This window comes from Heterocephalus glaber, unplaced genomic scaffold (genome assembly GCF_053883595.1).
Source record: "Heterocephalus glaber isolate CG9 unplaced genomic scaffold, H.glaber_assembly_v1.0 deba00000347, whole genome shotgun sequence".
Classification (NCBI taxonomy): Eukaryota; Metazoa; Chordata; class Mammalia; order Rodentia; family Bathyergidae; genus Heterocephalus; species Heterocephalus glaber.
The window spans coordinates 18,835,083-18,855,000 of NW_028258143.1; the positions used below are offsets into that span (position 1 = coordinate 18,835,083).

The window sequence follows — 19,918 nt, forward strand, 5'->3', positions numbered from 1 at the left end:
AGATCTTTTTCTAATGTGTACAAAGAACTGTATCCTCAACACAAATGGCAAAGTTTTTCTGGCAAACATCCATGCTGCACCAATTCTAGGCAAGAAAATAACAGAATTTAGGACACTTAATTATTGTCTAAAATAATTAGCTTTAAATTGAAATAGTTTGGACACAAAGATTTTAATTTTCCCCCTCCCTCATGAAGCCATGGTGTGCTGAGTTTTACCAGGAGCCACACACCTGATGCAGCCAGACCAACCTTGCTGAATGTCAGTTTCTACTACCTTGGAAGGTGCTAAGATCCAGCAGGTAGATGATTTTCTTTCGCTTTCTCATTCCTGCACCTGCTTCTGTGAGTCCCTTTTACCTTTCCTTGGCTAATTTCTGAACCCTTTGATGAGCTTGCACCATGGTTCCCTGCCTGTATCTCTTCTCTATGCTGTGTTTCTCCAGTTTCCAGGAATCTTCCCATTTGGGGCCACTTCCCAATCCCTGTGTACGTTCTCTGGCCAACTTGAGCATTCTGAATTTGTCTCCTGGCTTTCTGAGTGACTTACTTCTTAACCTGACACCAGCTACATTATAGTGGGCCTGAATCTTCAGTCACAGTAGATAACTGCACCCACCTTGGTTTCTTCTAGCCTAGTCTATTCCAGTTCTGACCTCTGACTGGTGGTCTGCTGTTCTCTGCCCTCATGTCATTGGCAATGCTGTTATGCTCCAATACAAACTTCCTCTGGGATAAATTCTCTATTCCATCTAGTGGGAATCATCCCCCTTTTATTGGTAGTTTACTATTGTTTTAGAAAGCAGATCTTTTTCTCTTGAAATTCCTCTTCTATTTACTTATATCTTTCTGCCTAGTCAGGATCACCCTTAAACCAAGCCTATGATCTTTGAACTTAGGAATCACTCTGCTCTCCAAAGAAATTACTTTCAGAATCCTAGAGCAGTCATTCTTGAAGTGTGGCCCTAGGCCCCAGAATGGATGTATTGGCCTGGGAACTTGTTAGAAGTATAATTTCTTATGCTCTACTTCAGATCTATTGAACCAGAAATTTGAGATGGGCCTTTTAATTAATTGTGTTATCAAGCCTGTAGATGTTGAGGACATTAAACTCCAAGGACTATTGTCCTACAGAAATGTCCCCTACCCTCTGGTCTGATCTGTCTACTTCTGTCACCTCTTGAGTTTAGGCTAGACAGATTAACTTCTATTTATTTTCTTCTGAATCCCTTTTTTGTTCTTGTGTTATTCATAGTTGTTAATGTATGCATTAATAAAATGTTTCTGCTTGATCAGATCCAGCTTTTCTGTCACTGTATGTCTAATCCCCCACCGAAGGGCAGCAATGCCAGTGTCAACAGTATGTGAGACACGTTCTACCAACTCGCAACACTGCTGCACACCACCTGCAGTCTCATGACTACTCTCTGGGTAGAGTCATCCTGCAATGCAGATACTGACCTCATGGGGCAACATCTTATTCCACCTCTAAGCAATGGCATCCAAGAGGATAGATATTTAAGAAGTAGGGGGAAGTTTTTCTTATTTCAACTTTAATCATCCTTATTTCCCCCTAAAGAATCTTAAGCAACTGAGAACCAACCTCATACATGAATCAGAACATTTTCTTGGTAAAAATAAATACTCAGAGTTTTGAAATCTAGGGTCCTGTTGAATATAAACTACCTTATCATACTCATAGTAGATCCTTACTTGAAGCCAGCAAGAGGTATATAAAACCTAACAGCACCCCTGATATAAATAGATAATATAAATCCTGTCATTCTGCATTCATGAGCCTACATCTGAGAAGCCAAAGCAAAGTCTGTGTTCTAGGCCTGAAGTAAGTGTTTGTGGAAAATAGAGAAAATGCAAAGCTCTGTGAATCATATATCAGATTAACTCCAGACACTGGGGAAATACGTATTTCAAAGCCAAAGTTAACAGCTACTTTCATTAGAAAAAAAATATGTTACAGGTCAATGGATACCTTTATGTGCTTATTTTTCTCCATGTTTCTTCCAAATACCCTCATTTCCCTTTGGTCCACCAGCTTTCCAATTGCTAAAGCTGAATTTATTAATCTGGATTTGATAAAAACATCAGTGTCAGAAATGACTGAAATGAGGTTACAACTACAAACCTCTATGGATAAGGCTGACTCAGCATTATGTCTGGAGGCCTCCACCATGGGACAACTGGATGTGGGCACTTTCATGGTGTTTGTAACTGGGACAAAGAAAGCTTTGTGCTTGAAAAAAGTACAGGTGCAGAGCAGAGGGGATGAGGTTATATTTCTGACTCAGTAGAAGCCAGGTGAAAAGCAACTCATCCTAAATGTGAACAATGTACAATGGACCCTCGAGTTATGACCAGCCTGGCATACCAACAACTTGGGTTATGACTGGAATTTTAGTTTTAACTTACAACCAAAGTCTTGAGTTAAGACCCAAATGCCAGGTGCTTGTGCTTCCAGATGGTCTCAGATACAGATTTAACTCTTAAAGAGTTCTGAAAGGAACATTGCAAAATCCTCTCCTGTGGGGGGTTAATTGAGAAATCTTGGGCCAATGTCTCTCTAAGGATACTGAGATTCTCCTGTGTACAGGAGAGATATTGAAGGCTGAGGAGATGAGCCTGAGCCTTTAATTTACCAATTTGAGTTACAACAAGCCTTCAAGAATGAATTGAGTTTGTAAGTCAAGGATCTGCTGTAGTTCAGTACTTCTGCACTGTCACCCACCATGTTATGCTTAAATTCTAGAGCATATTCTGCAAGTACATGTATCTGAGCACAGTTGATAGACTGATAAGCAGGGATTCAAGGAGCCACCTTGAGCAAGGTTTTTATGTTTAGGTCTTCTTATTTTTGTCCAGAGGATTCTGAGAAATGACTAGAGTTGGGGGGCAAGAGAGTTTTATCCAAAATATATGATGTAGATCTGGGTCAGGTCACCTATCTAAGGTCTATGAGAGAAGCTCTATTTTCATAAGGCATTCAGTAAGAAGAGCCCAGGTGAGAAGAAGGTTCTGTGAGTGTAGGTGACCTCACATCTGCTTCTATATCTGTGTAGACCTGTCCAGGCATTGTGTCTTTCCCATGGCACAGCCAGAGAACCCATTCACTTCCTACTTCCTTCCTTTAGCTTTAGCATCCATCACCTGATTGCCTTGCCATCTTTTCATGTGTATATTTTATTCACCTGCACAGATCCCTCAAATGCCCATTTATTTCTACTGAGCCCCATGCAGGTGGTAAGGATGACTGCACAATTGAGTCACTGATGGTCTGACATTGGTATCTCAGTGTGATTTCCTCAAACTTCATTTTTGTTGAGATGTGACAGCAGAGCAGAAGAGCCTGGTAAATGGCTTTCCAGCACATGAGCTGATAAATACTCTGCCTCTCATGGTGTCTCGCCCCTCTGATGTCCACCTCCTGACTCGGTGTTCAGGCCATCCCAGACCATGGGTGATGTGAGCCAACTGCAGAGTCTCTGCATTAAACTGGTATCCTGTGGCAAGGATGAAATCATCAGGCTCAATTATATCTCTTAAAATAAATTCCCCAAGGCCTGAATTTATTTTTTGGAATAAATTAATACATTATAAACTTGTAGAGCAATTACATAACATTATTATTACCATGTTTATCAAAGAGTGAGATCGATTTGGGTTTAAATTCATAATCTTGCATTTATGACAGCAACAATCTTGCAAAAGGTAATTACCTTCCTAAGACTTCCTTATCTGCAAAATGGTGATAATACTTATTACTTGGAAAGTCAATGCTAAGTGAAATAATATATATGGAGTACTGTAACAAGAGTTATTACTGACATTGAGTAGATGCTTAATAAGTGATAACTATCATAGTGTGATAGCCAACCTGACTCCATCTTGGGCCTCAATGCCATTTTGTACCTGTGCTTGAACAAAGTGTTTGCACATGAACAAAGCACCCAAAACCCCCACATCCTGCTTGGCAGTAAATTTGCTGCAACTGCAGGATGTTTTGTAGCTCACCTAGTGTGTATAAAACTTCTTTGTACCCCCTCCCCACTAAACTGGCATGATTCTGCTTCTGTAAGATTCCACTTGCTCTCCCTTGAGCCCTCCCCAACTGAAAGCATGATTTAAAAGGAGAAACAAAACTGCTTCCCATTGCCAAGGAAACTTTCTGGGCACTAGCCCCCCTCGGCCGCTAGTTATAATAAATGGGCTTGAATCTGGCACAGAGTGTGGTCCATCTTTATTGTTCAAACTTGCTTGTCCACAATAATAGCAATTATTATTATTAATTAACTAACTACATTGAAGTCCTTATAATCGGTGCCAGACTAAGTCCTAGTCCTTAAAATAGGTACCAGAGAATATAAAATCATTCTCATATGTTGTCTTTTTCTCAAATGCCATTAAATTCAGTTAGAGAAATAGAACATAAACATAAAAGATAATTACACTTAAATTTGACCAAACATTAGTCTGTCTCTTTTGTGTGCTATGGCAGTACTGAGCTAACCTAAACAAACCTATTTATGCTGCCTACTTTTACAGGGCCATCATTGCCACTGTATAGCCATATCCAATCTGCAGTGATGAACAGGAGAAATATGGGTATATACATTATATGGATGCCAAAGTCCTTTTGTCTTCTAGTAATAACTTTGGAAGAGTTCAAACTGCCTCAAGCATTAAAGGTTGTATATTGTTTTTAATATCAATAAGTTCAGATGAAAAAACCTCAAGGCCACCAATAACATCTTGGTCTATCTAGTCATAAATGCATAAACTGCAGAGCTCTGTGCAGGGAACTTCCATAGGGTAGAACTCAGGGATGATGGATTAATAGTTCAACCATATCATCAAGGACCCAGAGATTTTTGTCTTTCCTTTGTACTCTCTACAGTTTTAGCTTTGAACTTAGAACTACAATTTGGCTCATGATGGTCACCCAAGTTCCATGTTTTATTTTTGTGTCCAGGAAGATAGATAAGGAGTAGATGTAAATGAGGGAGAGAGAGTCACAAAAATCTTTTAGTCAACTGAACAGACATATTCACTTAGCCAAGCTGCATGCATAATTGCCTTAGGTTAGGGACCCTAATCATCGATGACCAACCAAGGTACAAGTTTGTTACAGAAATGAGAAAAGGCAGAGGGTCAATGCAATGTCCAGAACTGGACCTGTAGACCGTAGAGCTTGTGGCTTTATTTATACAGTGTTTGCTTTGATCGATAATCTATTCTAGACTACTTATGTCATAATGTTAAAACAATTATCTTCTAACCAATTACGGTGGTTGAGTTATATAAACCTCTCCATGGGAAAGCAGGCAGAGTCAGCTACAGAAATGATAGACTCAGGTTGGTCCTTCTAACCTAATAGATAATGTCAAAGTTTTATTATTTTTCTCAATTTCTTTTCTAAACATCTAAATATTTCATTTCAGTAGTCTTGTTAGAATTCCAGTGGGCCACCCAATTAGATATCTAATCCTCAATACTGAGAAATTAATTCTGGGAAGAATTATTGTATCTTCTAGGATAAATTGGATTTCTCCCAGTAAAACAGTTGACGAGAAGAATTTCCCAGGCAGAAGGAATATTCTAAATGCAGATTAAGAAGCACAACGTGGTGTGATGTAAAACAGTAAAGGGCCCAGGACTGTTAAAACATCAGCTTTGTAGGAGGAAAAAGTGATGAGAGATGAATCTGGAAATAGAGTTCAGGGCTGAACTGGTCAGTTTCTTAATGGGAAGCAAGAGATGTTGTGAGTGGTGCCACTGTCCCACTACCAGCATAAATCCTTCTCTGGTGTACCATGTTATCCACTCACAATTCAATTCAAAGTCAAGGACAGGCATATCTGAGAGTTAATATGGGTGAGGCACCTGATGAAAGGGAGGCTGATAAATTAAGTACTGTACCATGTTCTACCAAGAAGGACATTTCTCAAGTTGATAAGACATTTGTAATTAAATTTTTGATCAATGGAGAATGTGACACCAATGGTAGAAGTAAGAGACAGGGAAGTGGGGGATGTGATAACATCCATGTATGCTACCATGTATGCTTAGCTTTACAACACCTTGACAAAGGGTGTTATTATTATTATTCCAGTTATACAGATAAGAAAACTGCTGGGGACACGGAGTGATAATATGCTCCATAAAGAGCCTGTTCACAGCTTCATGGAGGACAATTGGGAGTATGCAGAGTGTACAGATGGTAGAGAGACCCACAAGAGGATGAAAGCCTAAACAGAGACAAAGGGAAAGATCTGAGCAGTTGTCTCGTGCTTTGTTGTGCATCAGTGTCATCTGGAGGGCTTGTTAAACATTGGCACTGGCTCTTGCACCCCAGGGTTTCTGACTCAGCAAGCCTAGCTGGGGCCCAAGAATTTGCAGCTCTAACAACTTCCAAGTTGATGCCATGTTTTAAACAAAATGGACTAAATGAACTTAAATTGATTAAAGAACTGTTTCTTACTTCTCATTAACAGATGATACCCTTTGAAATACACTATTGAAACTATTAATAACTCTCCTCTATCTTTATTATAATACTACTATAAAAGATGCAGATATAAAATTAGTTATAAACTCCTTATGCTTCTAGCTTATATACAATGACAAAACCTAACCTATACTTAAACTGAACACAACAAACTATGAAATTAATTAAATTCATATTAGTATTAATTTTAATGTCATAGATCAGATTGGTCTGCTGAAACATGCCCATTGCACATTAGAAAAAAACACATAATTTTGTTTTTAATCTGCTTTTCTAATATTTGTAAAGAAATGACTACTGGCATAAGCATATTCCACATTATGGTATTAATGAATTCCGGACTGTGTTTCTAACTTTATACTTAATAAAAACTCTGCAATATGCACTTCTATGATGCTGCTTTTAATAAGATATTTTCCACTATCTCTCTGCAAAGCCATTTCCCTATGCTTTCTAAGACAATCATGACATTATTGAAATCTGGTTTAATCATTGCTACACTTGGGAACATAAAATTTTTTCATTACATATTTACTACTGTACACTTACTGATAGTGACCTAGCACAAGTTGATAAGAGCCATGACCTGGTCTGTGCCAATCTTTAATTCACACCACAGCAAAGGAACTTAATGGCAAGGTACCTATGCTATTAACCCATTTAGTTCAGCATTTCTTACAACCGTGTGTCCCATGGTGATTCTATTCTATTTGTGCTATTCTTTTTTCATACTACTGCAAAACTCTAACTTATAAAGCATCTAACCTCATTTGAATTATCCAAAGTCATTCTCCAAGACAAGGATTCTAATGAATGGAATTTAAGAAGTGAAAAAACAAAGCAGAGAAGTGGAGAAATGGGGCAGGCAAAAGAAAGAAGGCAAGTAAGGGCATGACACCCTACCCTATCCTCCTACAGAAGATAATGTTGGCTTGCTCATGGAAACCGGGTACGTGTCACTCCAGAGTCCTCCTGACTAAGGATAAGGGAGCCTAAATATGTATACTCATGTATCTGTCACACCCACTAGTCACTAGATAAAAGCTGCCTTGGAAAGACAAATTACCAAGTACCAAGAAGGCAAGCTCTTGTGGCCCGAGGGCAGCCCTCCGAAATAAACATATAGGTCCCTGCTGTTGGAATAAAATCAGGCTATCGATCAGTGTGCATGGACATGGTGAGGGACTAGAGGGAGTATTTATATTGTCAACTGTGACACCCCAGGACATTATTTGGCCTGAACTTGTGAATATGATAAATTATTGCTTCTTGCTTCCAAATGTGCTTTTCTCTTCCCTGCTTTGTGGCACTGAATTTGGACGCTCTGAACATTTCTCTAGTACTAGCTGAATCCTCATTAGGATTTGTCAGTAGAGGACACTGGAGGGACAGTAAGCCCAGCAAGAGAAATGGTCTTTTGGCCCTGGTTCCAGTATCCTGCTTTAGGAGCAGCTGTTAATATATCAGGAATGAGATTACTGGTGGAACTAACTCATCCACAGCTCTCATGCAAAAGCAGTAGCCTGCAAGTTTCTTTAACCACACAGCAGACTTGTCCTGTTGATCAGCTCAGACCCACACATGCCTTTTGGCGAGTTTCTCAGTCATTCTATGAGCCACTCTTTTGAACCATCTTCAGTCTACACCTCTGCTAAGTTTCCTTACTACCTGCAAACTACATGTCTCTGGGAGCCATATATCAGCCAAGAAGTCTAGATCTCAGTCTGGGTGAGTTCTGCTGAATATATAGTTCCTTTCTTACTCACTTTCTCTCAGTTCTACAGGTCATAGCTTCTTTTCTCATGTGCTGTTTCTGTGTCATTTATAATGCTTTTGTTATTTGTGATAGTTAACTACCTTTTAGTGCTTAACAACATCTTATACTTTTTTTCCTCTTCAAATTACTGTTGTGATTTTTGTCTCCTAATTGGACCCTGACTGATAGAGAAGGCCATTGAACTTGGATGATGTTTGCTTATACAATGGCATCAAGTTATAAAATGTCAATTTTAAAAATACAGAGGAATTTATAGGTCCCCAAGAATAAGGCAGCCCACTTTGAGAATTAGAGGAATATTTTTCCTGACAAAATTGAAAGGACTCAATAAGCAGTTGAATGTTAACATTTAGAGAAAGAGTGAAATGAAAGTATTCAGTGCTTTGCTTTGGAAGTCTTGGTAGTTGATGATTATATCAGGAGAATATTCCAAGCGGATGCTGAGATATAGTCACAAGGGCAAAGGATTTATGAATAAGAGGGAAGAAAAAGAGGCAGAGAAAGCTTCAGATCATGAGATCATGATTCAGGTCCAACACCTGTAAAGAGTGAGGCAAGAAAAAGGACAGAATAGGCTCAGGTTTTAGCACATCTCTGAGAACACCTTGGTCTGTCCAACAGGGAGCTTTGGTGTAAAGATTACCTATGAAGGAGGCAGATTTCTGCTTAAAACTTACCAGTATCTTCTCATCTTATGAAAACCACACTTCTGCTTCAATCTCAGCATATTCTGTTCCACAAGGCTGGAACATTCTTCCTTTGGATTTCAGCATGGTTCACTCAGTCTTGTCCTTCAGGCGTCTATTCTGATGTCATCTTTGTGAGGCTTTCACTGGTGGCCCCACTAAAATAACACCTCACCATAATTCTCTGTCCTCTTATACTGGTGCATTTTGTGTATTTTAACTTCTTACCAATGGTATACTCTTTATATGTGTATTTGTTTTGTGCCTTTTTCTTCCCTTTAGAATATAATCTCCATGAAAACAAGGATTTTGCTATATGCTTAGTGACTAGGACAATTCCTTACATATAATAGACTCTCAATAAATATTTATTTTTTGTTTTTATTTTGCAATGCTGAGAATGGAACCAAAGGCCCAACACATAGTAGGATAAGCATTCTACACCCCAGTAAGTATTTGTTGAATGAATCCATGAATGTTATAGTTTAGCTTGAGAATGTCCCCCAAATCTTCATGAACTCAGAGGTGAGGCTTTTGGAAGGTGACTGGACCATGCATTTGCAGCTAAATGTGCTGTTAGGATCTGGGATCTACTTAGAAGAAATGAGCAAAAGGGTTTATCTATCTCCTGATCCATTTCCTCCCTTCTCTCTCTGCCTCCTGGCCACCACAGTGTGAACAACTTTTCTTTCACCATACCCTCCTGCCCTGCCTTTTCTGCCTCGGAGCCAGCCAACCATGCACTGAAATTATGAGCCAAAATAAACCTCTTCTCCTTTAAATTGTGGGTATCAAGTATTATGTACCACCAACAAAAAAAGTGACTAAGACAATGAATGAGTTATTGATTCACCTGGAAAGGTAGTCAAGGACCAGATCAGATAGGCTTTGTGGTCCAAGATAAGGACAGTTCCTAAAATAAATTGGTTTTAGGCAGGCAGACTGACATGATCAGTTTGGTTTGTTAAACAGCTTATTTTGATTGGAATAAAATATGGGATCGAACACAATCAGATAGAAGCTGATAGTGAAAATCCTAGTGTAAATCTGTGTGAGCTCAGCCTAGAACTGTGTCAAGAAGAAGATGCGAACACATATGAGAGCTATTTAACAGATGAAATCAATTTAGAACATTGTATATTGAAGGATGAAAGGAAGTCAGATATCAGATATACCATGATCAGAATAGAGAACACTGAAATAATGAGCTTTTACATGGATGATCGTGATATATTTCCTGACTATAGAGTTTAAAATTGAGACATCAAGGAAGCAGATGGACATTAATGTCTGGAGCTCAGAGGAGAAATCTAAGCTGATAAGTTTAGAAGCCATATGCATACAGATAGTTATTGAAGCCTTAAGCATTGATGAAATTACTTAGAAAGAGAGTAGAGAAGAATTGAATGTCTGCTAATGAGCCTTGAAGAATTCCAATATTTAATAACTAAGCAAAGGATTTTGATCCTTCAAAGCAGACAGATGAGGACTCAGCAGAAGACTAGGAGAAAAACTAAGATAAGTATATCATGAAAATCAAGGGAAGAAAATGTTTAACGAATGAGAATGTCAAATTCTACTGAAAGATTAAATGAAATCCAGTTGTATTTAACAGTATGGAAATCACTAGAGACTTTGGTGAAATATTTGATGGGATAATAAAACTGAACATAGCTTGGAGTTGATAGAAGCGTGAATGGAAAGGAAATGAAAGTAGTAAGTAGAGGTAATTCTTCCAAGAGGTTTGGAATGTCTGGTTATAGACAAAACGGTATAACATATTCAACCCTGTCTTTCCAACTAACTGCAATTTAACATGTTAAATTAAATACACAAATCTGTAGGCCAATAAAAGCAGGTAGACCAGATAAGAATTTTAAGACTTGAAGGACAACCAGGAAAAATATTTGGATAGGGCCGGGGATTTAGCTTAGTGGTTCCACCGCCTGTCTCACAAGCTCAAGGTCCCTAGTTCAATCCCCGGCACCAAAAAAAAAAAAAAAAAGTATATATATATATATATATATATATATATATATATATATATATATATTCAAATATACTTAACATCATTAGTCCTTGGAGAGATTCAAATTAAATTCACATTGAAATGTCATTTAATGGAAGGCTAAAATTAAAAATACTGAGAATATCAGGCAAGAATGCAGACTGATAGGAATCTCACAATGGAAATGTAAAATAGTCATTAGAGAAAATAGTTTGAGGATTGGGGATGTTGCTCAGTGGCACTGAACCTGCCTGGCAAGTGCAAGATCCTGAGTTCAATTCCCAAAACTGGGAAAAAAAATTGACAATATTCAATAGAGTCAAACACCTATTACTATATGATTTAGCAATCTCACTTCTACTTACTTGCTTAAAAGAAATGAAAACATATAATCACTAAAAAAACAAAATGCAAATGTTTATAGTGGGATTATTAAGAATTGCTACAAATTAGAAACAATTTATATGTCTTTCAATTGGTGAATAGATAAACAAATATATATACAATGGGACAATAGCTACTTCCCCACAGAATAACATGGTTGCTCTGATCAATTCCTGGTTAACAGAAACTCTAGTCACCTACCAAAATATAGCTGTCATGTTACTCTCCATCCATGACAATAATTTTGTGCAGAAATGCCACTAGAAATGCCTTAAGGCAGAATGTCATTAAAGTTTTTGGGTCTTTTGTTTATTTATTTTGTTTGTTTGTTATTTGATTAAATTATATGACTACAAATAACTATTTCAAAACATTTTAATTGGAGCCATTGAGGCCATTTGAAATAGATCAAAGCAAATTTAATCAGAATAAAAAATAAATCTGATATATATAGCACTGTTATATAATGAATGAAACCAGTCAAACTCATTCCCGGGCCAGCCAGCCCAGTGCAAGTTATGGAGCTAGGTCCACTAACTGCCTAGGTGTATCAGTTGGTCTTATTTTAAACCCCTGTTCCTCTTGTTCTATTCTCCTTGTTACACCCTGTCATCTCCCCCTCATCTGATAAATCTGTTGCATGATCCTTCTACGTATATCTTCAATTTGTGCTACCCTCTCAGAATTACTTATATAAACTCTGCAACTCTCTGTCCTACTCTATGCCTACTTGGGACTCAACACCAATCCATGTCGCTGTATAACTTAGTGAGTTATCTTTTGGTCATGACTTCTGTCAGAAGAAATCAGACCATCCACCTGGAGCTCAAGTCCTCAAAATACAACTTAAACAAAGGAAATATTAGGCTTGCTGGAAACAGGAATGGAGCCATTCTAAGAAATTAAGATGGCATTCCAAAGACACCAGGATACCAGAGAAAAGAGCATGCAAAACTTTGTATAGCCCAAATCCTGAAGCACAACACCAATATTTAGGAGCATGCTGTACAGAAAAAAAAAATAGCAAATGTTTAGACTTATGGCTACAACCTCCGCTTCAGTCAGAATATCTAATATTTCAAAGTTCAGCCTTCCCGTGAAGAGACATCAGTTAAATAATGAACTTTCAATAACAGCACAAAATGTCATCAGGTTAACAGACACTTATGCCATTTTCTCCTGTGCATACTGAATAAATCCATTTGGTATTGATCTCCACAGCTAAGTTTCAGCCTTAATGTAATTCTTGCTGCCAAGGCAGAGTAAACAGATAGTTCCTGGAGAACTTAAACATGTTATTTTTTACACAGCAGATGAGTTCTCTATGGATTACTAGGCAACCTGATCTGTTGGGTGTTTCGTTACAAAAGCACCAGCATGGAGGCTCACTATGTCTGCATAGAGCTAAACTACAAGGACTGAATAACAATGACAGTCTAAAAAAATTTTAAGGGGAAACATGTACATAAAGTGCAGTCTGGATTTCTGATTTATCATCACTGCTTCCATGACATTGATGACTTAGTCAGCTTTTTGTCACTGGGGGGAAAAATATCCCTAACACACATAGCTTAAAGGACAAAGCTTTGGTTTGGTTGGTTGGTTGGCTCAAGGCTGCAGATGTTTTCAGTCTATGTCCTGCTGGCTCTGAAGCAGAAATGTCATGACTGAGGCAAATGGCAAAGGATAGCTGCTCACCTCATAGCAACCAGGAAATACAGAGAGATGGAAAGAGCCAAAGAATGTACCCAGTGGTCTACTTCTTCCAACCGGGCCCCAACTCCAACAGCACATTCAGCAATGAACTCATCAGTGGAATAACCCACTGATAAGGTTAGTTCCCCATGATCTAATTGCCTTCCAAAATCCCCATCTCTGAACGCATGAGCCTTTTGGGGGACATTTTTGATCCAAACCAGTACAATAAGAAATGAAGATTTGTCTTTCCAGGGTTCTGGCATTTGACTTGGTGGGACTGGGCAGATGTAATTTCATATGGCAACATCACTATATAGACACACTATGGCCAACTCACAGAGTGTCCTACATCAGCGTGACTTCTCCATGTTCAAAGCTTGAGAAAGTATGGAGACAAGTTCTATGTACAAACCATGGTTTCACCTGTCTCTAGGTCATTCCTGTACCAGGAGAACTCCTATATTCAGTATACTTCTATTCCTTAGACTTAGAAACAGGGACCCTTTTCTGTCCTTATGCTTAGTGCAATGGTTCTCAACTGGTTCCCAGACCAACGGCAAGAGGAATACCGGTTTTACAGAGTTACTGTTAAGATTAAATGTGTCCTAACTTGTCACATAATGAAGGTTATGTCAATCTGCTATTCTTAGAATAATTATGATTTACTCTTATTGTTTACTTATTGGTTATACTCTATGCCAAGAAACCTATTATATGATAGATATAGAATGCAGACCTTCTTTGACCTCATAGTTCATTAGGGGAAACAGGTATAAAAGAAATGACAGTACAATTTATGAGTCATAGGTCAAGAAATTAGAGAGGAGAATAAAAACACAAAGCAGAGAATGTTAATTAGAGCATGAATGAAGAGATCAGGGGAAACTCCTGCAAAGAAAACGGCATTTAAACTGAGGCCTCAAAGTTAAGCAACACATAAGCAAATAGGTAGAGGATAAAAGTTATTCCCTTAGCTTATGCAAATCCAAAGAAAGTGACAAATACAGGCCTACGTGTTGTTAAAGTAAATCTAAATGGAAGTCAAGCCTGAGACATCCCTGAGTAGACACATCCAGTTAGGCTTGGAAATTAACCTTACATTTACTTAAATTACAATCATAAGTGACACTTGAGTCATTTGTTTTAAGTGCATATATTAGAAAAAAGTAAAACTTACGCTCAATCCATCAGAAGCCTCTAAGTAACAGGTGCCATTTTTCACAAAGGAATCTGAGCCCTCAAAAAGAGAAGCTTGCTCCAGATAGCATTTCAAATGGATGATCTGAGATTAATTCCAGATCTCCCAGGTCCTCTCCAAATCTTCATCTCTGAAACTGAAAAGAATGTTGCTGTTCTATTTGTAGCCAATAAAGACAAGGAAATGAAATTAACCTTTTTATAAGGAAAATTAAGAACAATTAAATTTATCCAGCTCAACTCAGTTCTGATGCCTAAATGGTTCCAGGAAAGGTCTGCCTCAATGCTCTGACTTATGTTTTACTTCTCTAGAAAGCAATTGTCCACACCTTTCTTGGCAGGGGCAAGAAGAAGAGAATAAAGGCAGGAGACACAGTGGTTCCATGTCTAATACTGCAGAGCACAGCCAGGGAGAATTTCCTCTTCTATAAAAGAAAAATTAACTCATGTCTTTTTAAACAGTAGTGACAATAGCAGGACAGTTTCTATTTATTCTTACACAGAACTTGCTTACCATCTGTAAATATGCAGGCACTCAGCTTAGTTAAAGTTGCTTGCCTTGATCAAAGCTTTCTCATGGTGTTCAGTGAGGTAAAGGTGATGGCATTACAAGAAAGCAGATAATTAATAAAAGTCCTGGGCTGGAGGTTTTGCTCAGTGGTTCTGCCACCTGCCTTGCAAGCACAAGGTCCCAAGTTTGATCCCCAGTACCAAAAAAAAAAAAAAATCAAAAAGTCCACACTTTCCACATTTGCAAGAAAGTCCTACTTATATTACTCAGAATGGCAATAATTTGCTAAGGAATGTGGTAACCTCAATTACGATAATCATATTAAGAATGTGTTGCCTCCATCCCAGGCTCCTAGAGCAGAGAAGGTGAGCCGGTCCCAGCACCCGGAAGAAAGCTCCCCGCCTGCATCCCAGGCTCCTAGGGCAGAGAGGATCGGCCGGTCCCAGCACGCAGAGGGCAGCTCCCCTGCTGCCTTCCCAACCTCCTAGGGCAGAGAAGCTGAGCCGGTCCCACCACCTGGAAGGAAGCTCACCTGCTGCCATCCCAAGCTCCTAGGGCAGAGAAGGTGAGCTGCGTGGGTGCCAGAAGCACCCCCCTCACACCCATGGAAATGAGAAGACACATTAAACAAGCCTCAAAAACAGATTTCCAGATCACCTACAGCAACCCCAAAGGGAAATGAGATGGAACACTGTGATACTCAACCACCTGGACTCTCTGAACTGGCAAGAAAAGAGGATCTGGGAAAAATGAAATCAGAAATAATTACTCAGATAACAGCAAAGATTTTGCTCAAGGTGCAAGACATGATTAATAAATCTAGAGAGGACACAGATAAAAAAATAGAGGATCTGAGGAACATGATGGAATCCCAACATAGGAAACAAATGGAATCCATAAAACAGATACAAACAGATTTCCAAGAGATTAAAAACTCCATTGAAAGTCTGCATACCAGAATGAACCAATCCAAGGATAGAATTTCACATATAGAAGAAAAGATTGCAATTAGTGACCAGGAAAAGAAAAATTGCTTTAAAATTATAAGGGAACACGAGAAATCAATCCAGCAGCTGCTAGATGATGCAAAGAAGAATAACATAAGATGTATTGGAGTCAATGAAGAAAGAAGAGAAAGTGTAGATGACATTAAAAAACTGTCCACAAAAGTGATGGCAGAAAACTTCCCAAGGAGGGGAAAAGAACTTGACATACAGATAAGTGAGGCATATAGGACTCCAAATAGCCTTGATCAAAAAAAATCTACACATAGGCATATAATTGTTAAGATTCCAGAAATCCAACAGAAAAACAAAATTCTGCAAGCAGTGAGAGAAAAGAAACAAATCACATACAAAGAAAAGCCCATCAGAATCACAGCAGACTTCTCAATGCAAACCCTCAAGGCAAGAAGAGCTTGGAGTGATATATTTCAAGCCCTAAAGGAAAACAGCCTCCAACCCAGATTGATGTACCCTGCAAAACTATCTTTCAAAATTGATGGAGAAATAAGATACTTTCATGATAGAGGGCACCTCAGGAACTTCATGAATACAAAACCGGCACTCCAAAAAATTTTGGACAATACCCTAGGAAAAGACAATGAGGATCTCAACCCCAGGAAACTCAGCAGAATGAATCCATTGGGCGTGACAAATTAAGTGCAAAGAGGGAGAATCCAACAAAAAGAAAAAGCCATGACAAGGCTTTTAAAACTTTTCACTTCATCTCCCTAATGAGTATAGAATTCAATCTTATTATTGTACTGATTAATATTTTTCTGATTCTAGAGTTGCACACCATTCCTTGTGCTATACTGGCTATTTATCATCTTCTTATGTCTACATTTTAATTGGGTTGTCTATTAATGAGCTGTAAGAGTTCTTTATATATTCTGGTCATAGGTTATGTGCATTGTAAATATGGTCTGTTTAAGGACTACTTTTCATTTTAATGATGTCATTTAAAGTTCTAAATTTTGATGGAATCTCATTTATCAATTTTTTTTCTTTTAAATATCATGTGTTTTGTATCTTAGGTAGTTCTTGCCTACCCTGAATTCATAAATATTTTCCCTTGTAGTTTCTTCTTAAAGTTTTATACTTTTAGGCTTTCTTATTTAGGTTCACAGATCCCTTCAAGTTATTTTCATGTATAGAAAAAAAGGGTTGAGGTTAATTTTTTATATCCGGATACCACGTGTTCTAGTGCCGTTTGCTGAAGACACTATCTCTTCCTTGGCTCTTGAATCGAGTTTATATTCTATAAAATGCTAATGTTAAATAATCTTTCAAAACTCAGTGGACCATATATGTGTGGTTCTATTTCTAGATTCTCTGTTTTATTCAAATGATCTATATGTCTTTCCTTACACCAACACTGCCTTGATTACTGTAGCTTTAGAGGAAGTTTTAAAATTAGGTACTAAATGTCTTCCAACACTGTTTTTGTTTTTGTTTTTAGCTTTTCTAGGCCCTTTGTACTTCTACATAACTTTTAAATTTCAATATCCAATTCTTCATTTATAGCAAGTATACACAGACCTGAATTTTCATATATACCTTGTGTTTTCTAATCCTGCTAAATTCAAATACAAATTCTAGGGGCTCCTAGAGATTTCTTAGTATTTTCTCTGTAGATGATCATTTCATCTACATATAAAGGTTTTGCTTCTGCCATGACAATCCTATCCTAGTTGTGTCATTTTATTGCCAGACTATTTTGGTGGGGCCTAGGTTTCAAAGTTTAATGGACAGATAAAGAGTAAGCATATCTACCCTTGTTCCCCACCTTAAGGAGAAAGCATTGTATCTTCTCCATTCATATAAGGCATTCTCACTGGAAGTATGGAGTACATGTCTTTAATCTGTTGAGAAGGTTCTGTTCTACTTCTAGTGTCCTGATAGCTTTTACCATGAACAGCTGTAGAATTTAGTCCAATACTTTTTCTCCAACTAGTGACAGGATCATATGGCTTTTTCCTTTCCTCTGTTAAAATGATGACTTTTGGGGGTGGATCTTCCAATGCTGAACCAACACTGCCATCCCTATAATAAAATCACTTTCTACATCCTGCCAAATCTGACTTCTAATAGTTTCTTTTGTTAAACAAATTTCTATCTATGTTCATACTTTTTTCTTCTATTATCTTTATCCAATTTTAGGATTAGCACAGTGTTGAGTTCCTAAAATGAGGGGAGAAGTGTTCCTTCTTTTTTCTGCTTTAATTGTTTGATATAATTTATCAGTTAAAATGTTTATGAACCTACTGTTGTCATATAGGTAGGTTTTCAAGCTAGGAATATACTTTCTTTAATAGGTGCTATTCAAATTTTATATTTCCTCCAGAGTTAGTTTCATTAATTTGTCTTCCAAGTGACTTCTTAGAAGTTGTCAAACTTATTTCAAAAAAGATCTTTGTAATATGCTTTCTATATCCTTTTAAATTCTGTAAAATCTGTGGTAATGTCTCCTAGATCTTAATATTGTAATTTTAAAAATGTATAACTGATATTGTGCAACAGGAAGAAAAGGTCTAAAAGAGCAGGGGAATTGGGAAGGGTAGGGCAAGGGAAAAAAGAGAAAGGAAAAAATATGAGAAGAGGAAAAAAATGGAAACAAGTTCTTTGCAAATAGGAAAGGGTGAAGGGGGTGAAGCAAGGGCAAGGGAAGGGGGAAAAAAATAAGAACCAAGAGACTCATGTAATGGTACAAGATCCCAATGATGAATGTAAGTGTATTTTATACCTACAATGTACCAATAAACTTAAAGGGGAAAAAATAAAAATTTAAAAAAGTAAAATAAAAATAAAATAAAATAAAAAAGAATGTGTCAGTGTGCTTATTATTCATGATAAGCACAATTACAAAAACAGAGAAAAATCCAAATGAAAACTTATTATTTTTAAAAATTCAATTCAGTCAACATAACTTCAGATTTTTATCACAGATTATATTTTATTAGCAATGACAAAAAAGTACCACAACCCTAAAGCCAAACAATTTTTTCACATTCTACTCTAGTATGCATAATTTTACAGAGCTGTAAAGCTCCAGCTTTTGCCTTGTTATCATCAGATTACAAAAGCCTTCATATCCTTTGTCTTTGCCTACGCTTCTCTCTCCATATGTAGAACATTCTACCCTTTCTCCGCCTATAATGATTCTCTTGCATCTTCAAGACAATGCTCCTGTCTTTGTGAAACATCCACTCATTTTTCCTTTTATTTAATCCTTCAATCCTCCTTTGGAATGCCATCATTTTGCATATATAGATATGACATTCCTTTGTCCTTTGTTGTCAAATTGCACAACTCAAGTGCCTTCAAATGCTGCCCTTTTGGATCACTGTTATTTTTGAGTGTGTGATTTATATTTGTGTTTGCTGTCCTGAATGTCTCATGTTTATCCACAAATATAAAATAAGGGATTGAAAATGACCATAAACATGCATGCCCAAATTTTTTAAAATGTGAAAAAGGAAAAAGTGTCTGGACCCTCTCCTCAAACTAGAAGACAATCATCAAGACCATCAAACTTTGTGTGTTCAGGGTAAAGCTTTACTGAACACAAGAATGAAGGGACGAATGGGTTGAAACAATATAGGGCAAATAGGCCTAGAGTTTCTAAATACATTTATCTAAATACCAACATATCCAGAAATTACCCTAATTATAGTCAAAGAGGTATGCCAAAATGAGAACTTAGAAAATTAATATGAATATTCTATCTAGGTTCAAAAAACAGGCCAGCCATTGTTAGAAGCTGAAACCACAGATTAGAAGCAAGACAAACAATTCACCACCAGGACATAGAGAGGAATGCAAAAGCTCATTCCATGCAGTCAGTTGAGTGTTGGGTAACTATGGTGTCAACTTAAATAAGAAATGCCTATTTGATTGGTTTAGCACATTTCTGGGTATACCTGGATGATTGGCTTGTTAAAGATGGGAGACTCACCCTGGGTGAGGGTGGAATCAACAGTGTAGTCTGGTGGAACAAAAAGGGAAGTAAAAAAGATGTCTCACTTTTGTTTCTTCAGAAGAGCTCTAGCTGCCATTGCCTATGGATATCTGTCTCTGGCTTTAAGTGCAGATCCTTCAGGCTTCCAGCACAGACAATTCAGATCTGTGGGACCT

At 37.7% G+C, this 19,918-nt stretch overlaps 1 long non-coding RNA gene across 2 annotated transcripts in view; it reads right to left on the reverse strand.

Annotated features, from left to right (window-relative positions):
* Positions 1–19,918, reverse strand: part of LOC106010313 (uncharacterized) — a 100,966-nt gene that overhangs the window by 7,927 nt on the left and 73,121 nt on the right. For both annotated transcript variants that reach the window (XR_015446106.1, XR_001184158.3), the window contains one exon: positions 14,250–14,406. This is a non-coding gene — a long non-coding RNA (uncharacterized LOC106010313). The remainder of the gene's footprint in view (positions 1–14,249; positions 14,407–19,918) is intronic.